A 21461-nucleotide genomic window follows, 5' to 3' on the forward strand; every position below is an offset into this window, starting at 1 on the left:
TCCTAATATTTCACGGCTCGCTGATATCATATGGGAGATGACACTGGTAGGACAAATATGTTATGATTAACTAATTGATGGGAGTACATAGGAAAGCAGGGTGAAATATGGAGCAGGAAACGTGACATGAGAAGTATAAAAACAGAAATTGAGTTTGGATATATGGTGCCCATTTATTCTCTCTCTCTCTCTCTCTCTCTCTCTCTCTCTCTCTCTAGGACAAAACAAACTTGCTAACATAGCATTCAGATCTAAAGCTCATATAATTTGAGACATTACTTTCAAAACACACACACACACACACACACACAGAGAGAGAGAGAGAGAGAGAGAGAGAGAGAGAGAGAGAGAGAGAGGATTATTAACTTTCTCTTCTCTCTCTCTCTCTCTCTCTCTCTCTCTCTCTCTCTAGAGACAAAACAAGATGCCAACATAGCATTCCAATCTACAGTATTTAGACCTCACTTTTCAAAACACACACACACACACACAGAGAGAGAGAGAGAGAGAGCATCATCGCTCCTGCTACTCCCCTCCCTCTTCTTCTTCTTCTTCTCCTCCTCCTCCTAATTCTTCTTCTTCTTCTTATTCCTCCCAGGAGCTTGCGGCTTGCCCTCAGGCGAGGGGCGGAGTTGGGTTGGGAAGTCGACTCCCCATGTCAACACACGCCCAAACGCCCTTCTCAAGGGGAGGGGACTACTTCTCCTTCTTCTTCTTCTTCTTCTTCTTCTTCTTCTTCTTCTTCTTCTTCTTCTTCTCCTCCTCCTCCTTCTTCTTCTTCTCTGTCCCAAGATAATGAAATGTTTATCTTGTTACGGGATCTCTCCTCCTCTCTCGTATGGTGGGACGGCACTAATATCCATAGCTGGTAGCTTACGGTGATTCCTTATTTTCTGATGATGCTTCATTATGTTCGGTGGGATTTAAGGATTTAAATGAGGTTCCCATTAACAGCAAGAAAAAGTAACTTTTCAGATTAATATTAATCCTTTCGCTCTGATCAAATTTAATGATTATCCGAGAAAAAATTCAGATGGATTGTTGACAAACTTTCTGTACCCTCGCTTGACAAACAGAAGCCATGAGTTTTCGCTGTTACAATATCAAGCGCCTGCTTGCCCCTCTCTCTCTCTCTCTCTCTCTCTCTCTCTCTCTTAGAGACGAGGAAGAGAAACTACGAATATGAAAGCCTACTTCCACGTACAACTAAAATCAAAACTGTAACACGAGGAAAATATTAAAACAAATTATTTTTCAACTTGAAACAAAGGACGCCTCCGTAACGAGATCACCCAAGGTGATCTTTTTTGCCTCTGGTTTTCTTATGTACCAATAACAGACTTAGACTGAAAAAAATTGACACTTAAATAAGGGCTAATGCTACGTTACCATAGCAGGAACAACACTGGGGTAATTTTTCGCTTTTGGGCGTATGATAATGATACCAGTTCCGATGGCTTTCCATTTTAAGTGCAGTAAGAAAAACGATTATATTATATATATATATATATATATATATATATATATATATATATATATATATATATATATATATATACGTATATATATATACATAATATATATATATATATATATATATATATATATATATATATATAATATATATACTGTATACATTATTTGTATATTGACTTTTCAAAATAGCACCATATTCTTTATCTTTGAATTAATAATAATAATAGGGGTTTATAATAATAATAATAATAATAATAATAATAATAATAATAATAATAATAATAATAATAATAATAATCACTCGCAAAACATACAGAGATAGATTCTCAGTCTAATATCGACTGTTTCTGTCGAGGGCAAACTGGGTTTGTTTTTCTCGGAAAGGTCAGGAGGCAGGGTATAACAGCAGTCATCTGATTTCCTGTGAAGCAATCAAGCACTGATCCATAACAAGTTTCAAATAAAAAGGCTAATCTTATTATCTGGCAAATGACTCGAGTGTATAATTTTGGGTCGAACGTTTTTCCTGACGCATTTGAATTCGACAGATAAAACTCTGGGAATGTTGATGCCTTCAGAGAGATAAGATATGTATGTATGCATGGGTATATATATATGTATATGTATATATATGTGTATATATATATATATATATATATATATATATATATATATGTATATATATATATATATATATATATATATATTATATATATATATATATATATATATATATATATATATATATATATATATATATATATATATATATATATATATATATATATATATATATATATATATGAAGTTCACTTATCAAAAACTGGCACTTCAACTAAAGAAGTAGTTATGCCAATATGGTGAAATTTGAAAAATATTGAAGAAAAATAAAAATAATTACTTTCTATACTCGTCAAGGTACCTTGATAATCTAAAAAGCCAGATTTATCAAAACCCCAGATTCGAAAGCATTTACCATCAAAATTATAGATAATGCATATAAATAAATGTTTCAAGAATAATACAACCTTGTAACCTTTTCCTCACTCACTTTCCACGCTAAAATATACCAAGTCATCACCGTGAACAACATTCCTCTATATTACACGAAAGAATCAACTAATTATATTAATATAAGCAACTTCACAGTTGCCTTAATGGATACCAAGAGAAGATTTATTTTAATTTTCAAAGTCAAGAAGTCAAGTCATATTAACTGCTTGCCATTTAAAAGCCTTCCTGGGAGAGGAAAAAAATTACCTTAAGGCTTTAGCTGACGCGGAACAAAAGATTCAGAGAGAGAGAGAGAGAGAGAGAGAGAGAGAGAGAGAGAGAGAGAGAGAGAGAGAGAGAGACTTCTTGTTCTCTTTTTGTTGTCTTTCCAGATACCCTACAGCTTTTTTTAGTTCTACAGAGAGAGAGAGAGAGAGAGAGAGAGAGAGAGAGAGAGAGAGAGAGAAAGTGGAACAACATCCTTTACAAGGACAGATATACGGATATACTCGGATTATGAAGGCTTCCTGGATTCCTGTTAGCAATTTAACAATTTTATCATTCCAACACACCAGTCCCGATACCAGGAAATGACTGTATAAAACATTTCAAGGAACATTCACGAACATTGTGTTGATGTTATCCTCATGCTGATGTTTTCCAAGAATGATGTTTTCAAATAACATTTCCTGGGATGTTGCACGGTTGCAATAAGTGGAGAATCTACCCCTGATTTTTAATTCATTGTCTCATGAGAGAGAGAGAGAGAGAGAGAGAGAGAGAGAGAGAGAGAGAGAGAGAGAGAGAGAGAGAAGGAGGCACCTGCCTGAAGAAGAAGAAGAAGAAGAAGACAGAAGAAGAAGAGAGAGAGAGAGAGAGAGAGAGAGAGAGAGAGAGAGAGAGAGAGGCACCTGCCTGAAGAAGAAGAAGAAAGAAGAGAGAGAGAGAGAGAGAGAGAGAGAGAGAGAGAGAGAGAGAGAGAGAGAGAGATCAACCCCAGAGAGCAAAAAGCTAGCTAGACACTGTTAGTACTAAGCCTCTGACAAGCGACTAACTTCATGTAGGTTACAGTAATTCTTCTTTTAAATGGACATCAATAACCAACCGTTCACCTGCTGTGCTGGAAGGCACAAGCAAGCATAATTTATTCCAGAAATGACCTGTGAACACGGCAGTGACAACTGCCATCACCCAATCACCGCCCCCCTGATGAAATAGTCAAATCAAAGATGCACAAAGTAGATATCACTTCATTTGGCAATGCAAAACAGGAGCGTGCTTGCAACAACCGCCCTTATTGCAACGTGACAACAAGGTCATGCTTTCAGAGGCAATGTAACTACTTTTGCCACAAGCAAGTTGCTTTATGTAAGCACTACATTACGTGCTCTCATTAACTTGAACTGTCTCAAGGCGGACCGGTATGATTGACAAACAGCTCTCTCAGGCTGAGAGGTTCGTTTGACAATCATCTCGAGCAATAGGCCCCTATTTCTCGACTAAATGCAGTTGATATTTTTATATAATTGCCTTTTATATCAAGTGATATCCTCAATTTCTCGACTAAATACAGTTGATATTTTTATATAATTGCCTTAATTTCATCATATCAAGCGATATCCTCAATTTCTCGACTAAATGCAGTTGATATTTTGCTATAATTGACCTGATTTCATGAAATTTGGGCTGTCAAGCCAAGCACTTGGGGGCACTCTGCCAATTGGCAGTAAGACAATGAAAAGAGGGAGTTAGAGTGGCTGGACAGCAAGGTAAAGAAATCCAGAAAACAAATGAGATGGAGTACAAGAATCTAAAATTGGAACCGAGAGAAACTCCTACAGTGGCATTACGACGTAATAATTAGAAATTTTGCTCAGCAAGATTAAAGGAAAGAAGAGGGAACGGAGGTCAAGTAAAAGGCTTGAAATGTTTGGTAGCTAAGGGGTCGAAGGGACGCTGCAAATACCCTTTAGTAATGCCTACAGTGCACCACGTGTCGTATATATTTTGATAAGAAAAAACCTAGTTTTAATACTCTCACGTTTCAGAATCAGTCAAGTGCTTATTTTCGAATATACAATAAACTATATACGTTAGAAGTGTTATAAAATGATTTACGAAAGTAAATCCATTGAAAAATATGTTTAACACTAAACTGACAACATCTAAAATAAGGAATACAGTATTACAAGAACCCAGACATTTCACAATATCAAAAACTCCCCACCGCTGTGCACCGGTATTCGACAATTCGACAACAACTGCTGATTAGCAGGCGAACCACGCATGCAAGCAATTCTTTCTGCATTCGACTGAACACGCTTCGGTTTACGGCAGAATACAGATGAAAGCAAGCAGACGAAAACACACGTACAGACACACACACACACATACAAAACTAGCAGTCATAACTAGGCGGTGCTACAGCAGACTCGCTCATTTCCGCCGGTAATGGCTACTAATGGCTATATTCCGCCAAAAAGCCTAATTAGCAACAAGGACCTCAACATCTCTGGGAGTTTAATGATGTAATTATGATTTCGCTTCGAGTTAATTATAAGAAGTGACAATGTGGTCAGTCAGGATTAATTCTCCCTTCTTAAGAAGGGCCTTTTTTTTTTTTTTTTTTTTGAGGAGAGAAGACCAGATGCCCTCTGTAGCGGATTTAACGAGAAATCCCTCGGGATTAACGGGTAGGGAATGTTTGCGGGATTTTGCGAGAATAACTTTCTTTAATGGCGTCGAGACAGAAGGTGGCTTGTTATGTAGTGATACAAAGAGAGAGAGAGAGAGAGAGAGAGAGAGAGAGAGAGAGAGAGAGGAGTCTCTGTCTCTCTCTCCTACTATACAGATACAAAGACCGAGAGAGAGAGAGAGAGAGAGAGAGAGAGAGAGAGAGAGAGAGGAGAGGCTTCCTCTGCAGTCTCTCTTTCTCTCTCTCTCCCACTATACAGATACAAAGAGAGAGAGAGAGAGAGAGAGAGAGAGAGAGAGAGAGAGAGAGAGAGAGAGAGAGAGAGATTGAGATACTTTTTCATTTACACAGTTCTTCTTAAGCGCTTGATAGAGTAATAATAATTCGAACTCCTGATCCTCAAGATGCTTTGTCAGTTACTGTGCAACGTCCTTGAGAGAGAGAGAGAGAGAGAGAGAGAGAGAGAGAGAGAGAGAGAGAGAGAGAGAGAGAGAGAGAGAGAGAGAGAGAGAGAACATCCGGCAAGTATAAGGATAACTAATTAATTGCTTTGAAGAAGCACGTGTTCGAACTGCTGTCTATATCTGATGTATGTATGAACGAATGTGTGCGTTTGTTTGTTAAGGAATTATGTGTGTATGATCGTTTGTTGTGTGTGTGTGTGTGTATGAGAGAGAGAGAGAGAGAGAGAGAGAGAGAGAGAGAGAGAGAGAGAGAGAGAGTGTTCGCAAAATACAATTACGAGAAACTAACAAAAACAGAGAGATTCTGATTGAACAAACACAAAATTCACATACATACACATACATAAAACTGCGTATGTGTGTTTGTTCAATACCTCACTATGCATTCACTATCGTCTCTCAATATTATTTACACCACAAACACCCATTTCATTCTCGTCTCTCTTCATTTACCTAAGAAATTCCTGGTTAATGTTACGGTACTCCGTTCTCGCCCTTAGGCATTCCACCTATTATCCTACCCACCCACCCTCTCTCTCTCTCTCTCTCTCTCTCTCTCGCCATTCCCCTGATCGTCAGATGATCTCGGTAATCTATTAATTACCCCTGCGCATATCTTCATTGTCTTCTGAGAGAGAGAGAGAGAGAGAGTGGGGTTGATATAGAGGCAGGAGGATGAAGCGTCTGGCTCTGGCTCTCTCTCTCCCTCTCTCTCTCTCTCTCTCTCTCTCTCTTAATTTTTTGAGACATACACAGCGTGAGAGTGATAAGTTTGCAAAAGAGAAGTGTTGAAGGTTATTTGAATTATGATGAATTATCTCTCTCTCTCTCTCTCTCTCTCTCTCTCTCTCTCTCTCTCTCTCTCTCTCTGATAAACTCAAAGGCCATCGTATGGGAACTTGATCAAGATATTTCATTTTGCTTTCTGTTTAAAATTAAGGTAACAACTATATTCTTCGAAGCAATCGAGTTTTCTGTACAGCCGCTACAGCGTATAATCAAGGCCACCGAAAACAGATTTATCTTTCGGTGATCTCGATATAATGCGGTTTGAGCCGCGGCCCATGAAACTTTAACCACGGACCGATGGTGGCCGGACTATATCGTTGCCAGAAGCACGATTATGGCTAACTTTGACCGCAAATAAAATAAAAACTACTGAGGCTAGATGGCTGCAATTTGGTATGTTTGATGACTGGAGGGTGGATGATCAACATACCAATTTGCAGCCCTCTAGCCTCAGTAGTTTTTCAGATCTGAGGGCGGACAGAAAAAGGAAAAAGTGCGGACAGAAAAAAGTGCGGACAGAATACAGTGCGGACGGACAGACAAAGCCAGCACACAACAGCTTTCTTTTACAGAAAACTAAAATTCACTCACATTTTCAAAACAACAAATTCACTAATGAACTCCGAATCTACTTGCAGTAATAAGTACAGACGTCATACTGAGACACACTTAACGCCTAGATCGAGTTATGCAAATGACCTCCAACAGCCGTTAATGAAGCTTCATACTAATTAATGAAGACGCAACCGATTATTGCAATCTGTCAAGTCTGCGCGCCGGGTGCGAATTATTTCTAATTAGAATTAAACGATTCTGTCTTGTGAAATGGTGTCAGGGTCTACCGAATTGAATACAGAATTTAGGCCAAAGACCCTGCGTTGGGAACTACGAGGTCACTCAGCGCTGAAACGGAAATTGAGGTTTGAAAGGTTAAGTAACAGGAGGAAAACCTCAAAGCAGTTGTACTATGAATCAATTGTCAGGAGAGGGTGGAAAGTAAGATGGAAGAAAGAGAATATGAAAGGAGGTACAGTAAAAGAAACGAAAGGGTTTGCAGTTATGTGGACATAAATCGCTATATGAGAGAGAGAGAGAGAGAGAGAGAGAGAGAGAGAGAGAGAGAGAGAGAGAGAGAGAGAGAGAACCATTACACCATCCACCCCGATTCTTCCCCTCTCTCTCTCTCTCTCTCTCCCCGAATCCTGCATACATGATCACGAAGGATTCTAATCCTTACCTCTCTGGATGAGGAATGGAGAGAGAGAGAGAGAGAGAGAGAGAGAGAGAGAGAGAGAGAGAGAGAGAGAGAGAGCAATCCTCATCGAGGTGCGATGTGTCAACAACAAATATCAGCGCGGTTCAATTCATCTCCCAGGAAAGATTTTTTTTTTTTGTGGGGGGGGGAAAGGTAGGGGAAAGGTAGGGGTAGGGGAGGAGAGAGGGGGAATAAGAGGGGAGGGGGTGGTTAAGATGACCCTTGCATCACCTGGATTGGTGGTGGTGGTGGGGAAGATGATGACGATGATGACACCTAGCGAGAGATTCGCGCACTACTAACCGTAGTCATTATTTTTGAGTGCGTGTGTACTCGTCTGAATACGCTGAGTCTGTGAAGGGTGGAAAATAATTTGCAATGATCGTGTGAACTACACAAAAATGGATCAGTTTGAGACGTTCTCTAGTATGGAATGGGGACACAAACTTCAAACTATTTATTATTATTATTATTATTATTATTATTATTATTATTATTATTATTATTATTATTATTATTATTATGTTGTTGTTTGAGATGTTCTCCTTTATGGAAAGAGGACACAAACTTCAAACTATTATTATTATTATTATTATTATTAGTATTATTATTATTATTATTGTTTGAGATGTTCTCCTGCAGGGAATGTGGACAGAAATTTCACTATTATTATTATTATTATTATTATTATTATTATTATTATTATTATTATTATTATTATTATTATTATTATTATTTACACAATTTCACACAAAAAAATAATTATACAGTGCTGATTCTTAGGTTAAGAATATAGCCCCTGCTATCATCTTCAGAGTATATATATCCTTTTTGTGTGAAAGTGTGTAAATGACAGAATATAAAAAAATTTCACAAATGGGTTCGTTTTGTCCCACCAATACCTCGGATAGTACGTCTAGAAGAAATAGTCTACATTCACAAAAATACCAAAAATATTATTTTTTAACAGCCAATACACCGCTAACATCACGGAAAAAAAATTGATCAGTATCGCCAATATGTCACGAATTACGACATCGATTCAATAATAACAATAATTACGAGCTATACACGCACCATCTGGCAATACTTTCATGACATGCTGCAGTAATTAGCAGAATTCTTCTCGCCTGAAATTAGCTAAAACGAACCTCAAGGTCGAGAAGAAAAAGGGAATTGATCATTGGCTGATAAAGATGAAGGAGATGACACGGTGTTACGACAGAAAAAGCATGCAAGCAATTATCAAAGCCATCATCAGTTGAGAATCTCTCTCTCTCTCTCTCTCTCTCTCTCTCTCTCTCACGACAGAACGCATGCAAGCAATTGTCAAAGTCATCAGCAGTTGAGAATCTCTCTCTCTCTCTCTCTCTCTCTCTCTCTCTCTCTCTCTCTCTCTCTCTCTCATGCGCAATTGTCAAAGCCATCAGCAGTTGAGAATCTCTCTCTCTCTCTCGACAGAAAGCATGCAAGCGATTGTCAAAGCCATCAGCAGTTGAGAATCTCTCTCTCTCTCTCTCTCTCTCTCTCTCTCTCTCTCTCTCTCTCTCTCTCTCTCTCTCAGAAAGCATGCAAGCAATTGTCAAAAGCCAAGTTGAGTCATCAAGCAATTGTCAAAGTCATCAGCAGTTGATCTCTCTCTCTCTCTCTCTCTCTCTCTCTCTCTCTCTCTCTCTCTCTCTCTCTCTCTCTCTCTCTCTCTCTCTCCAGAAAGCATGCAAGCAATTGTCAAAGCCATCAGCATTTGAGAATCAATCTCTCTCTCTCTCTCTCCAGAAAGCATCAATTGTCATCAGCATTTGAGAATATCTCTCTCTCTCTCTCTCTCTCTCTCTCTCTCAAAGTAGAATATCTCTCTCTCTCTCTCTCTCTCTCTCTCTCTCTCTCTCTCTCTCTCTCTCTCTCACTCTCACATAATGCTGCTGAGATTCAGCTTGAAATTGTTTAGCATTATGTGTGTGTCTCAACTTAAAAAAAAAAATCTTTGAAACTAAAGTAACATTTCAATGTAAAGTAAACGTCTTGCTCTAAAGCAAAACGTTTGAATATAAAGTAAATAACCGTTGCTCAACAACACACAAAACCAATGCTTGCTTGACTTTGAAAATCAATATTTGGCAATACCTTCCATTCCTGGCCTCTTTGATGCAATTACCTCAGAATTGCTTTACGGAAAATTACCAAAATGTTGCAAGTGTCAAGATGCACCTCAGCCAAACCGTGGGAGAATCATATACACAAACACGACACTCTCCCTCCGCAATTTCCTCACAAGGTGACCTGTATTGATGTCCAAATCGATCATAATCCCACAATCAAGCGCGGCGGATTCTGCGCACAAATATCCGGTGTTCCTTAGGGTGGCGTTCTTAGCCCATAGTGTTTATGGATCGCATGTGCTAAAGTGTTTATAAATCACTTATGCTGCTGTGGTTAGGTCTATTACCATCAATCACAATCCTACGCGACGGATTTTGCGCACAAATAACCTGCGTTCCCTAGGGCTACGTTCTTAGCCCACAGTGTTTATAAATCACATGTGCTATTGTGATTTGGCCTAGACAATAAAACACTTGGTTGTGCAGGTGATTGCATTCTACTTGTATCGTCAGTGATATGTAATACATCATTCGTAACAAATCTTACCATTAGTGGGTTTTATACCTTTAAATTAAAACAAGTAACAAAATGCGCCGAAGTTTCTTCGGCGCAATCGAGTTTTTCGTACAGCCGCTACAGCTTATAATCAAGGCCACCGAAAACAGATCTATATCTTTTTGTGGTCTCGGTGTAATGCTGCATGAGCGGCAGCCCATAAAAGTTTACCCACGGCCCGGTAGTGGCCTGGCGTATATCGTTGCCAGACGCACGATTATGGCTAACTTTAACCTTAAATAAAATCAAAACCACTGAGGCTAGAAGGCTGCAATTTGGTATGTTTGATGATTGGAGGGTGGATGATCAACATACCAATTTTCAGCCCTCTAGTCCCAGTAGTTTTTAAGATCTGAGGGCGGACAGAAAAAGTGCGGACGGACAGAGACAATAGTTTTCGATAAAACAATATACCGAATGATTACAAATAAGTGGATATACCATTCAGAAATCGATGTGGTATAACAATATACTGAAAAATCACTGAATAATAATAATAATAATAATAATAATAATAATAATAATAATAATAATGGTACGTCCTGCCACGACCTTGAATTGGTCGTGTGACTCGTCAGTGCCAACACTGATATCAGTATGACGAGCGCAAGTCACAGGAATTTTCTTAAGCTGAAGGGACGCCAGTTGAATGAATAAGTAACGAATTGAGAGAGAGAGAGAGAGAGAGAGAGAGAGAGAGAGAGAGAGAGAGAGAGAGAGAGAGAGAGAGAGAGAGAGAAATGGAAAATGATGAACACAAAAGTATAATATCTTACGAAGTAGGTGTTTATGCAAAGCAAATAATAATAATAATAATAATAATAATAATAATAATAATAATAATAATTTCATTTCCTTTACATTTAAGCCAAAATTCAGTGAAAGGAATATTCCGAATTGCGTGTTAAAGCATCAAGTAAAAATTTAGCCTTAGGAATATAACTCACTTTCTCTTAAAACTTTTTGCATGATAACGTGGTTTTACAGTATTTAGAGAGAGAGAGAGAGAGAGAGAGAGAGAGAGAGAGAGAGAGAGAGAGAGAGAGAGAGAGAGTCACAAAAAAAACAGGTTAGATCTAAACTAACAGTGTACTCTACCTAATCAAAATTCATGTAAACAATCTCTAGTTACGCAGAATACTAAGCAATGACGTCCACTTTATCCCACGTGGTACTTACCCACAAGGACTATCCCCACGTGGTACGTACCCACAGGGTCACAGATATAGACGATCTGAATATAATTAAGGCTGAATTTCTCCACTAAGACTTTACCTTTCACCTACCCTAAACACCCATACAGACGTTATTGCCAAGTGGATGGTGTCCCCTACTGATTGTCATTCTGAAAGAGCCCTTGGCGAATGGAGAGACAGCCCTTGGTGGGACTTTCTAAGGGCATTCGCAAAAGTGAGAGGGCCCTATAGGCCTTGAGACTTTCATTGGATAACCCTTCAACCCATATAGACAAGGCTTCAGAAGGTCCTTTTTTCGAATTCAGTACATCAGTAGGCCTATGACAAGGCTTCAGAAGGTCCTTTTCGAATTCAGTACACCAGTAGGTCTATAACTTCGAATTCTTCCCAGAGGGTCTTAGACCTTGGGACTCCTATTTGTAACCTTCATATCCTTAAAGACAAGGCCCCAGTCGGTCCTTTTAGAACTCAGCACGCAAGGACTAGGCCTATAACTTCGTCGTTAGGCGGCTTAGGAAGCTCATTTTGGAATTCAGAACAAGTAGGCCTATAACTTCTCCTTCTTCAGCTATTTTCTTTATAGTTAGGTCAAGTTCATAGGGCTCTTCAACACCCACTTTCACTTTCCATGAAGGCCTATAGAAATGGTAACCCCTTGCCCAGGAAGGCAAGAATTCAAGCAGCTCATTTTGGAATTCAAACACTAGTAGGCCTATAACTCCGCCTTCATCAGGTTAAATTCGAAGGGCTTTACAACACCCACTTTCATTTCCCATAAAGGTTAGGCCTAGTAGGCCTATAGCAAAGCTTCTGGGAGAAGCTGAAGACATACTGAATCATTTCCCAAAGCCTTGAAAGATTTTCCTGAAGAGTAGAGGTCTACTGTATACCAAAACTCCAAGAGAGTTAGGAAGACATACTGAAACATTGCTTGAAGCCCTGACAGATTTCCATGACGGGTAGACCTAGTAGTAGGCCTACAGCAAAGCTTCCAGGAGAAGCTGAAGACATACCGGACCATTTCACTAAGCCTTGAAAGATAATGACTGGTCACTGTGCTTCAGAATGAGTCTTTGGGGGTGGGAGGTTGAAGGAAGGAAAAGGGGCCAGTGGGAAGTCAAGATCTAACTATTGCTTCAGCTGCTGCAGTCTCATATTTAAGATGACCTTTCACCCCCCCCTCCCTCCCCTTCCCCCACCACGCCCCCACCCCCTCCCCCTTCTGGCATTACAGGGCGCTGCAAAACCACGCGCAAATACCTTCAAATGTCATTGCTGGACGCCATCTTGTCTATCTATTTCTTAGTGAATGGTGAGACTAGTCCGTTCTTGACTTTTAGTTGTAAGATCAAGGAAAAGAATAGTGAAAAAGTCTCGAACCAGTGAGAGAGAGAGAGAGAGAGAGAGAGAGAGAGAGAGAGAGAGAGAGAGAGAGAGAGAGATGCAAAACAATCCACGAAGTACTAAAGCATAAATCATGCTTGCGTTCTTGACTCTTGGTTCTGAGATCAAGGAAAAAGGAAGAAAAAGTCTCTCGAATCCGAGAGAGAGAGAGAGAGAGAGAGAGAGAGAGAGAGAGAGAGAAGGGGGTGGGTGGCAAGCATTCGGATTGATGAAAGCAATTGTAAAGACCTCTTAAGGCAGCTGCGAGATACAACTGTTAAACTTTAGCTGAGATTCCTTCATTGGATTGTTATGACTTTCTCTCTCTCTCTCTCTCTCTCTCTCTCTCTCTCTCTCTCTCTCTCTCTCTCTCAGCGAACTCTTCTGTACTCGACCACTTTCACTGTCAGTACCCTTAGGCTTACAATAAGCAATCTGGTTTTCCAACAGGGGCTAGCTGCAGCTTGGCTCGTAAATAATAATAATAATAATAATAATAATAATAATAATAATAATAATAATAATAATAATAATAATAATAATAGGTCAGTTAAATTACAATAATACATTGGTAACATGAAAATGAAGGAAAAACTGATTATACGCTGAGAAAAAGCTTCCTAGATCATTATAAGCCTATTAGACACATTTAGAACACTTCGCAAGAGAGAGAGAGAGAGAGAGAGAGAGAGAGAGAGAGAGAGAGAGAGAGAGAGAGAGAGGTGTATAGCCATTTAGTAAATATAAATATTTGTGTATTCCCTAGGCTTATGATAGAATCATGAAATCGGTGTTATCGTTTAAGGAGAGAGAGAGAGAGAGAGAGAGAGAGAGAGAGAGAGAGAGAGAGAGGGGTAGGTCAACAGCCAGCAACAGCAGCCTCGTCCACTCATAATATGCAACAACTCGCTCGCCCCCAACAACCACCACTCCCCCCGGAGTATTTATAATAGGCGAAACAGCAGTTCTGTTCTTCCTGCCTTCGGGGAATCGTGTAGATCGCCAACGCTATAGCCTTCTACTCCGTCTACTCCCTCCCCCTATCCCCTCACGCCCAGGAGTAACTCCCCGCTCCCCCATAGCCACTTAAAAATATCCAAACTACTCCCCAGGTGTGTGTGTGTGTGTGTGTGTGTGTGTGTGTGTGTGTGTGTGTGTGTGTGTGTGTAATCCCTAACGCCGGGAATGAAAGTGTTCCAGTCGGTCTACAATGGCGTCCCGCCAAAGTCAGGCATTACGTGCACGCAAGCACGCAAACGCTCGCGTATGGTCTAGCGTTTATACACCATGGAATCGAGTTTTTACCTTCTTCCTAAACTTTATATTTCAATGCGGCTCGACTCTTGAGAGCTCTTTCTACTTATAGGGCACGAGAACTCTCTCTCTCTCTCTCTCTCTCTCTCTCTCTCTCTCTCTCTCTCTCTCTCCTAGACAAACAATAACAACGATGTTATGACTATCATAAGCCTAAGAAACACAAACATCTATACATTTACTAAGTAGCTTTACACACAACCCCTCTCTCTCTCTCTCTCTCTCTCTCTCTCTCTCTCTCTCTCTCTCTCTCTCTCTCTCTCTCTCTCCTGTACAAAAATTAACAGCGATTTCATGAACTGTATAGGCCTAGGAAAACCGCAAAAGCACAAACAAATTAGCCAGAGAGAGAGAGAGAGAGAGAGAGAGAGAGAGAGAGAGAGAGAGAGAGAGAGAGAGAGAGAGAGGGCACGAGACATCATAGCATGCCCACTGCTATGAGAGAAGAAGAAAGAGGTGTGAGAAAGTGGGCCGGTTACATCTGCTAGACAGATTACTTATACTTGGGACTAAAGTCAGACTCGACTTTCCATTCCAGTCTCGCTACATATTACACTTATTTTCCTCTGTTTTTTTTTTTTTTATAACTAAGTAACATTACAAGGCGAAACATCTGCGCTTTCTTATTCATTGTATAATTGCAATAATTCCTCATGAATATGAAAAATGAATTATTCAAATCAGCTGGAATTTACGAATAAAATAAGTGAATATATGATGAGTTTTTTGTGAAGCCATTACAAAAAAACAATGAAATTAAATGAATTACTGTAAAACTGTCTATATTTAAAGAACACGTCTGGTATTGTCAAATATATTAAGGGTTTGGATTAAATACAATTATTCGTTTTATCTGAGAGAGAGAGAGAGAGAGAGAGAGAGAGAGAGAGAATATCAACGTCCCACGTGAACCAAAACTTGTTGACATAATAGCAAGCAGTTTAACAAAAGGAGAAATAAATTATTTTCACAATTACACCAATAAAACAAAACTGACATCTTTGCGCAAACATGAAAGCCTATTAGGCCTACATAAATGAGGACAAAGTAAAACAACCTAAACTAACAATTAAAAAAAAAAAAAAAAAAACTCAGCCCAGACAACTGTATGAGGTGACATATAGCCATACGTCTAACCGTGGGCGCCAATACTCCTCTGATTGAATTACCGGGTTGAGATGAAACTTCCCTTTAAGATAAACAGACCAGAGTGAACTGAAGAAGCTATTAAGAGCTATTAAGTAGCTATTTAAGAGTTAATAGCCCTCATTAGGAAGTTGGGTCTTATTGAAGCCTCACTAAAATAGGCTAGGCCTAGGTTTACTTGTTAACATACAACGGATACATCTTGGACTTGAAAGTATACACATCTTTGAATTGAAATATACAGAATATACATCTTGGACTTGAAAACTATGTATATATCTTGGACTTGAAAACTGTGAATACATCTTGGACTTGAAAACTGTGAATACATCTTGGACTTGAAAACATACATGTCTGAATGATTTACAGTGTTCAATTATAGGTTAGATTTGGCAAGTTTGGGTGAAGAAGAATAAGCCTCACTGAAATATACTCTTCCTGATGGATGTTCGTGTGTATATTGATTTTTCCTAATATCCATAGGCCTATTGGCTTCACTTTTACGAAAATTAAGTAGTACTTAGACTGTACTTAAACCGCACTTACAAAATTTTAAAGTATTCTGTTAAATTGTTTAAATACGTTCAAATATTTAATTTTGAATAAATATTCGTCTTTATTCCATGAATATTACTCAACAAAATCTCCGTTGATAATTTTTTATGGACATCAGAACAAAACATTGGCTGAGAAATGCAGAGAGAGAGAGAGAGAGAGAGAGAGAGAGAGAGAGAGAGAGAGAGAGAGAGAGAGAGAGAGAGAGAATTATAATGTTAAGAGAACGGGAGTTACAAGGTCCTTATGAAAATAAAATATATATACTCAAATCACGTACGGCCAAAGCAAAGCAAATACTAACTGGCAGAGAGAGAGAGAGAGAGAGAGAGAGAGAGAGAGAGAGAGAGAGAGAGAGAGAGAAATGTATAATGTTAAGACAACGTTAGTTACACGAACCTTACGTGAAACAAAAATAAAAATAAAGTATTCAAATCACGTACGGCAAAGCTGTGCAAAGCTGTGCAAATGCTAACTGGCAGAGAGAGAGAGAGAGAGAGAGAGAGAGAGAGAGAGAGAGAGAGAGAGAGAGAGAGAGAATCTAAAACCATGAAACTAGTGTCACTTTCCCGAGCCTAGCAACGACAATAGGCCTAACTTCACGCTATTAAAAAAAGGAAAAAAAAATTAAAATAATAAAATATAAATATCTACAATATATACTTATTTGTTTGTTCTTGTTCGTGTAAGTTACATAAACAAGACCTTTAAGTAAACAAAACCATTACAAATAAAGTTTTCGTAAACATTCACATTTCACAAACCAATAGGCCTAATCGCTCCACATAGCGCCTAGGCCTAGCTAATTTGAATACGGCATCTTTAAGACTATAACATAAAGCAACTTTACAAATACATTTTGTTGTTTATTTATTAGGTTAAATGCAAATTAGATTAGGTTAAGTTTCTTTTGGGAGTATTTTGTTTCCTATTTTCTTTAAACACAAAAATAAACAAATATGATTTTTGATTTTGGTTTTAATTATTAGTCTCATAGTAATGAGTTAGGCCTATTTTTTGTGTTGATAATTGTCTAAAATTGTTTTAAACAAAATTGCTGGTTAATTAATGAATATTAACTTTTTAACATCAAGAAAATACCTAATTAATTGTAATTTATGATCTTAAATATGTTAATAATTGATTAATTAATGAATATTAACTTTTTAACATCAAGAAAATACCTAATTAATTGTAATTTATGATCTTAAATATGTTAATTCCTCAAAAATCATGAAAATATATTCTAGGGCCTACTTATGTTAATTTACGTCCCTAACTGCCTAGTTTAACATTAAACAGCACAGCTGGTAAATTAACGAAATTACAATAGTTTTAACATCAAGAAAAATTTAAAAATATCTAAATGATATTTTTAAAATGTTAAATACCTCAATTATGCAAAAATAAATCTTAGAGGCCCAAAAAACAAAACATATCTATATCTTACCTGTACCGTAGGGGTCAAACCGGCTCACTTTTCGTTTATATATTCACAAGTCGTTAAGATACAAAAGTTCGTTATTATCCACTACCAAAGGCGGGTCTCTCCTCTCCCTTTACTCTTTCTCTCTCTCTCTCTCTCTCTCCTGTCTCTCGCCCTCTTTCTCCCGGAGCGAGAAATTCAATCGAAACACGTTTCTCGGGTCTAGTTGATAGCGGACTGACGCGCCATCTTCCTCCTTGGCAACTTTAGGCCGAAGCTGACGGAGGGAGGACCCATCGCGGTTGCCATTTCTGTAATAAAATGGCTTATATTTAATCCCTAAAAACTTATAATTACTTAGAGATGGTTTATTTAATTGTATTTCTATCGTTCGTCTGTGTTTCGTTTATGTATGTAAGTGGAAGGGGGAGTTTAACGTCTTTTAACTTTAGGTCGAAGTTGACGTAGGACCCGATTCAGTTGCCACTTCTGTAATAAAATTTTTATTTTACACCTAATACTTATATTACTTACAATTACTTAAAAATTACTTATTTACTTGGATTTCTATCGTTCGTCTGTGCGTCGCTGATGTATATTAAGTAAAATGGGTTGATTTGACATCTATAACTCCAAGCCGAAGCTGTAGTAGGACCCGATAGTTGCCAGTTTGTATTAAACCAACTTTTATTTCAATTTTCTCACTTAAATCACTTATTTAAACACCCTTCCCAATCTTACAATTACTTAAAACTGACTTATTTACTTAGATTCCGATAAGCCGTTAATGAATAATTGACGAATACAAGAAAAAGTTAAGTTTAAGTTAGGAAGGAGACGATGGGGGGAAGGGGGTGGGGGGTTAATTGCATGCAGGTGTGTGTAGTGCATCGCCTACAGGTAGCTTTTGCGTATCGGCGGCGTATATAAGGGTTGCAGGACACTGTAAAAAATGCGTCTCTAAAATCTGTAAGGAAACCTCTGTATAAGAACTGCGCTTAACGGCCAAACTGGCAACGCACACAAACCACATTACAGCACTCGGCTTTTTCGTTATTAGACAGTATTACCCATTCTTTGGACCTTGAGCATTACGATTATTATACAGGGACGCCTTCAGCTCGCCCACCCACATTATTAAGTTAAAACATTCGCAAATTTTGCTTAAATCTAAATCATTAATTTAATTCATACTTCGTTTACGATACATAGGCCTAGACTTCTATTCAGCCATTGCTCCAAACCTTAAAACTTCCATTTAAATTTCGAAATACATCTACAGTTTTACAGTCCTTGGTATCAGAAGCATTATGCGAAACTTTACTATCTACCCTTAGAGAGAGAGAGAGAGAGAGAGAGAGAGAGAGAGAGAGAGAGAGAGAGAGAGAGAGAGAGAGAGAGAGAGAGAGAGCTGTAGCAATGCAAGACATCAACATCCTGAATCAGGCTTTTAAGCCCTCCAGTGGTTGCAATGGACGAAACACGACACAAAACTAAATATAAATAGTTTTTCATTCGACTATTAAAATAGTATATACCATAAAACAAAATAATACTCATAAAAAGCATCACGTTCATTATAAATAATGCAGCAAGCCTCGTATAGATATATCACATAGGTCTAGGTTTTGTAAACATCACCACTTTTACGGAACTGTACAAAATGCAAATAACTAAGGCATTATTTGTGCTGCATCATGTCAATCACCTTCAAAATGTTTTGTCAACTTCAGAGAGAGAGAGAGAGAGAGAGAGAGAGAGAGAGAGAGAGAGAGAGAGAGAGAGAGAGAGAGAGAGAGAGAGAGAGAATGACATTTGGGCAAACTTCGCATCCTTGGTTTCAACTCCCAGACAGGATGCACGCTTAATCTCACGTTTTCGAAAACAAACCAAACAGCATCACATATGCCTTCACAAACACTGACACAAACACACACGCAAGACACAGATCTGTGTCAAGGTATACACACACACACAAACACACGATAAATCACAAATATTTTTCCTCTTGTAATGTCAACATCCTCTTTTCATCTCTCATCATTTTCAGAGCAGCCACTATCAAGCCATTGTTTTACTTTTCAACTTGAATTAACCCATATTAAGCGAAATACACACTGTATTCCTTGATAATATATTACGTATTCTGCTTTAAATGTAAATATCTTACACAAAAAACCCTCACAAAACTAATAAGATGGAAAATAAACACTTGATTATCGATTTTTAAAAACTGGTACTAAGCTTACTCACCCAACTTGTGATTCATAGAATGACAGATTAATAGTATAGTATAATAGAGATCACATGAATGTACATTAAACTGTAAATTGTAATGCATAGTTCATTCAACAATTCATCCACAATTCTTAATTTCTGTTTACAAATCAACGTCAAGTAATCATTAAATGACACATTTCTAAAATAATTTCTAGGCTTAGCTAAAAGAAGCAAGACAATACATAGTCAAATTACCGGTATAGGTCTATGGGAAACAGCCACAGATGCAACAATTTCAATGACATATAGATCAAAATTACTTAAAAAGCTGGGTATATCATGAGTAACAATTACATTAATATCTATCATAAATTACTGAAAAAACCTTTAGCCCATAAATGAGGTAGTATAAATGTAAAGATTAATGGAACAATGAGAAAAATTTCGAATGTATACATCAATTGCAATTTGATACAGTATCTGGAGATTAGACATGTTGAAATACTTTATAGCCACGGGGCTGGCTGACGCAACAGAAACTTAGGCCTACCACAGACATCTTGCAATATTTTAAGCCACATATTCTAAAGAAACTTTGTTGACCTACCACATTAAGAACATATTCTAAATGTAACCTTTGTTGTTTCCTGTTTCTTAAAACAAGCGTATGTTCCTGTAGGATAAAATCAAGAACAGCACAAATGAAGCCTGCACTTTATTTCAGCTCCAAAACAATATCACAGATAAATTTTTCTTAGGAAAGACTTACAAAAATGTATAAGAGAGATATTTTTTTTTTTTACAAAATATAAAACTTCACAACAATGTCAATTGACTACGTACTGGAAAGAAATCCACAGAAATGTCACAATGATAAGTCAGGAAATAATATACACTTTGTTCTTGCGTACTCTGAGGAAATCAAATCTGCACCAACTATGACAGACATCCACAGATCTGAAGACGAGAAGAAACAAAAATTTCCCTACGCGAAACGTTTCAGCAAATTTCAGTCTTTCTTTCGCTATCTAAAAGATGGTTAGAAGTATGTTACATGGGAGTTATGTACAGAAGTTACTCTCATAAACTGACATAAGGTATGATGCCGTAAGTGCTACACTGCATCGTCAACCAAATCGGTTCACAGAAAGCCAATACTCATTAGTCTCAATGTCTAAAGTAGGATGTCATTTCAGTAAGTAAACAACAGGAAAGGAAATAATAACAAAAAAAAAACATTTAATTCACACGAATTAAAAAATAATGGTACTATTTACATGAACAGTGCATGCACGGTCAAACTCTCGAAAATAATCCCCAAGAAGAATGATAAAATATCATACTTGTACATAAAAACCATATTTAGACCAGAAAAAACAAATATTTTTCTTCTAACTGGTCCATTCAGTGTCAACAACTTAGTTAATCGTTTAACAAAAAAAAAGTCAAGTGCATCACTTATAACACACTAGCAAATATGTCCTGTACATACTTGTGTATCAAGTAACTCTCTGCAAACAATTTTCAGATTCAGTTAATTGTTCCAGTAAGGCTTTACAATACAATGTACTATGATAAGCTATATAAAAATTCTCTTTAAATGGTACAGTACTTGTTAAGTCTAAAATAGATAGTACATAGCTGTATAGTAAATGTGTACATTTCTAAATGTTTAACTTTTCATATATCGCAAGCTTGGTAATCGTAGCCTAGTTTAATCTACCAAAAAAATTTAATAAACTATTAGCAACAAAAGTTTAAATGGTCGTGCGATAAGCAAGACCATTTGATATTCAAGTATATACCATGACAAGCAAGACCATTTGATATACAAGTATATACTGTACACCAATAACGGACCTGTACGAAAAATTTGCACACGTACAAGCATCAA

At 37.8% G+C, this 21461-nt stretch overlaps 1 protein-coding gene across 2 annotated transcripts in view; it reads right to left on the reverse strand.

The window, feature by feature from the left end:
- The window catches only part of LOC136826105 (uncharacterized), a 98835-nt gene extending 81092 nt beyond the window's left edge, over nucleotides 1–17743 (reverse strand). Inside the window, exon 1 of one of the 2 annotated variants that reach the window (XM_067083080.1) lies at nucleotides 17372–17743. The gene's annotated coding sequence lies outside the window, so the exon portion shown is untranslated. The remainder of the gene's footprint in view (nucleotides 1–17371) is intronic. The other variant, XM_067083079.1, reaches the window with a different exon arrangement.
- Between the last annotated feature and the right edge of the window lie 3718 nt (nucleotides 17744–21461).

This window comes from Macrobrachium rosenbergii, chromosome 40 (assembly GCF_040412425.1).
Source record: "Macrobrachium rosenbergii isolate ZJJX-2024 chromosome 40, ASM4041242v1, whole genome shotgun sequence".
NCBI classification, from domain to species: Eukaryota; Metazoa; Arthropoda; class Malacostraca; order Decapoda; family Palaemonidae; genus Macrobrachium; species Macrobrachium rosenbergii.